The 2,525-nt window shown below is 30.5% G+C and overlaps 1 long non-coding RNA gene across 2 annotated transcripts; it reads left to right on the forward strand.

Moving 5' to 3' along the window:
• The first annotated feature begins 232 nt into the window (after window positions 1-232).
• Window positions 233-1,979, forward strand: LOC121221124 (uncharacterized). 2 transcript variants are annotated; one of them, XR_005918495.1, is made up of 6 exons: window positions 233-380; window positions 467-482; window positions 822-941; window positions 1,323-1,506; window positions 1,584-1,671; window positions 1,761-1,979. It is a non-coding gene; the product is annotated as an uncharacterized lncRNA (long non-coding RNA). The 2 variants fall into 2 exon arrangements; XR_005918493.1 differs by lacking the exon at window positions 822-941 and having other exon boundaries at window positions 234-380.
• Window positions 1,980-2,525: the final 546 nt, after the last annotated feature.

Here is a 2,525-nt window from a genome sequence, read left to right on the forward strand (position 1 = left end):
TTTACAAGAAAAGATGCCAACTATCTTAAATAAAGATAATGCAACATGTATAGCTCAATTGAAGGGTGGTTACATCAAAACTGATAGACAGAAACTTTCAATCATTATACAAACAAAAAATTTCAAACTATTTTATTATTTTAATTATGTTATAATAATTACTTGAAATAATTTATTTAAAATAAAAACAATTTAAAAACCCACAAAAACTTATTTAAACTTTTTTTTTCAATTTTCTTTTTGTTCTCTTGTTTCGATTTTGACTCTCCCTAACGTACCAAAGCTTCTCGCTTCTATTGTTCTTTCTCTCTTCCACGACCCCCTCCCAAGAAAACCAGAAAAGAAGTTTCTTCGCTTTTCCTTTGTGCAAAAGCTGGAAAGTAAGTTTCATTAATGCAATTCTTGAAATGGGTTTTCTTCAATTTCTTCAAAGAATTCACTTTCTTTTTGGTTCTTGGCTTTACAGGGATGAAAGCTGAACCGTAAGTTGTTTTCTTCTTTTGTTCATTCCTCTGCTTTTTATCATCTTTTCGCCTTTTTTTTAGTTACTGTTTCCAGCTTTAATGGCGCTTTTGGCTGCAATTTTTTTTTCTTTTTTTTTGGGGTGGGGGGGTTTGAATAGAGTGGTGGTTTGCTTATGTTTTTTGTTTGACATGGTTTGCTTGAATCTTTATGTTGGTCTTTTATGAATCTTGGATCGTTACATTAAGATATCCCACTAGGTTCTTTTTAAGACCAATCATCTGTTTAGGGTTTTTCTATTGGTATTCTGTTGAAATGGCTGTGGTTCTAATTTTTCTTTTATATTTCTACCTATTAAGCGATGAGCAAAACGAAATGGCTGGTGGAGGGGAAGGGGAAGGAGGAAGCAAACTCACTAAAAAATATGCTGAAACGTATCTGAAGGAAGTCAGGGAGATGTTTGAGGATAAAAAATACAAGTACGACATGTTCCTTCAAGTCATGAAGGATTTCAGTACTCAAAGCTAACCCCTTTTGGAGTTCAAAACTTCAAAATAGGAGTATTTTTGGTTCGGGACTATTTGAATTTAGGGTTTTGGTTGGTTAATTAATTTGTTTTGGGTTTGAGTCAATTTTATATTCAAGTTAGTTCATGAATAGCTTGTGACACGTCACATATAACTGTTTGATTATTTCATTAATCACATAGGATTTTAATAAAAAAAAGACTAATTTACTCTTTGATCTAATGTATATAAACTAATTTATTATTTTTTTAGTAAAAAAGACAAAATATAATTTTACACACAATATATGAACCTCTATGGTACTTTTATCAACATATCTTTGGTGTTATGCAGGGCTGACATAGTGTGTGTGATGGGGCGAGTGAAAGAGTTATTGAAAGGGCATAGCAACTTGATTCAGGGATTTAATTTGTTTTTACCGAAGGGATAGGAAATTAGCGTGGACGAGGAGAAGGCTTCTCCGGAAGAAAAGATTTCTGAATTTGATGAAGCATTCGATTTTATAACGCTAATAAAAGTGAAATACTGAAACCATTGTCCCATAATATTCGGATACCAATTGCTATCTCTAATTGATGCGATCTTACTATGCAGGAACGTGATGAGCATGTTTATACATCATTTCTGGATCTTGTAAATAAGCACTGGGGGGGAGCAGGACGTAATTAAGTTCTATACCAACGTAATGTGTGTTTGTTTCGGTTTTGATATTATGAATTTAAATACAAATTTAATCTATCTTACTTATTCTTTGTTTCATCGGTCTTTCAGGTTGCTTCTCTTTTTTGGGACCATCCAGATTTGCTTGAGGAGTTCAAAATTTTTTTACCAAATACTTTAGCCTCATAATAATTACATATTCTATTTTTTTTTCTATGTTGTTAATTGTTCATTGAATTGACCCACCGGATTTGTATTTGTCCCCATCACTCCCACAAATTGCAAAGGATCATATAAGTATATACACATGCCCATAACAATAACACCAAAAGTTACATATTATTTTGTCATTTGAGTTTTATTCCACGTATTGAAAATTAATATTTTTAATAATTTTTTCTTTTTAAATATGCTTGATAACTTATTTTTTTCAATATAGTACCTAAACTATCATTTTATGTATTATGATGGTACCTAAAGTTAACACCCATAGTAAATGTTAAACTAATCAATAGAAATTTGACACGTGGATTATTTTTTCAAATCATCAAGTCCTGAAAGAAAAAAATGAAATGAAATTTAAAAACAAATGACTAAACCTAAACAACATAAGTTTAACTTTAAAAAAAAATCATTTTCTAACTCAAAATGTCTTCAATTTTTTAAAACCTTAAATTTTTCAAAATCTTTCGAAATTTATACAAGCCGAAATTTCCCTAAATTATGTCTCTAATATGATTATAAGAATCTTGCAGGTTGATTGGTAAATAGTTATAATCCAAGTTTTCTTTAGTAGGAAACATTATGATTAAGGGTATTAATAATATTGACCGACTTAGGATTAAGGGAAAGGATAGTGGAAAGATTATATAATGG

This window comes from Gossypium hirsutum, chromosome D09, assembly GCF_007990345.1.
Source record: "Gossypium hirsutum isolate 1008001.06 chromosome D09, Gossypium_hirsutum_v2.1, whole genome shotgun sequence".
Lineage (NCBI taxonomy): Eukaryota > Viridiplantae > Streptophyta > Magnoliopsida > Malvales > Malvaceae > Gossypium > Gossypium hirsutum.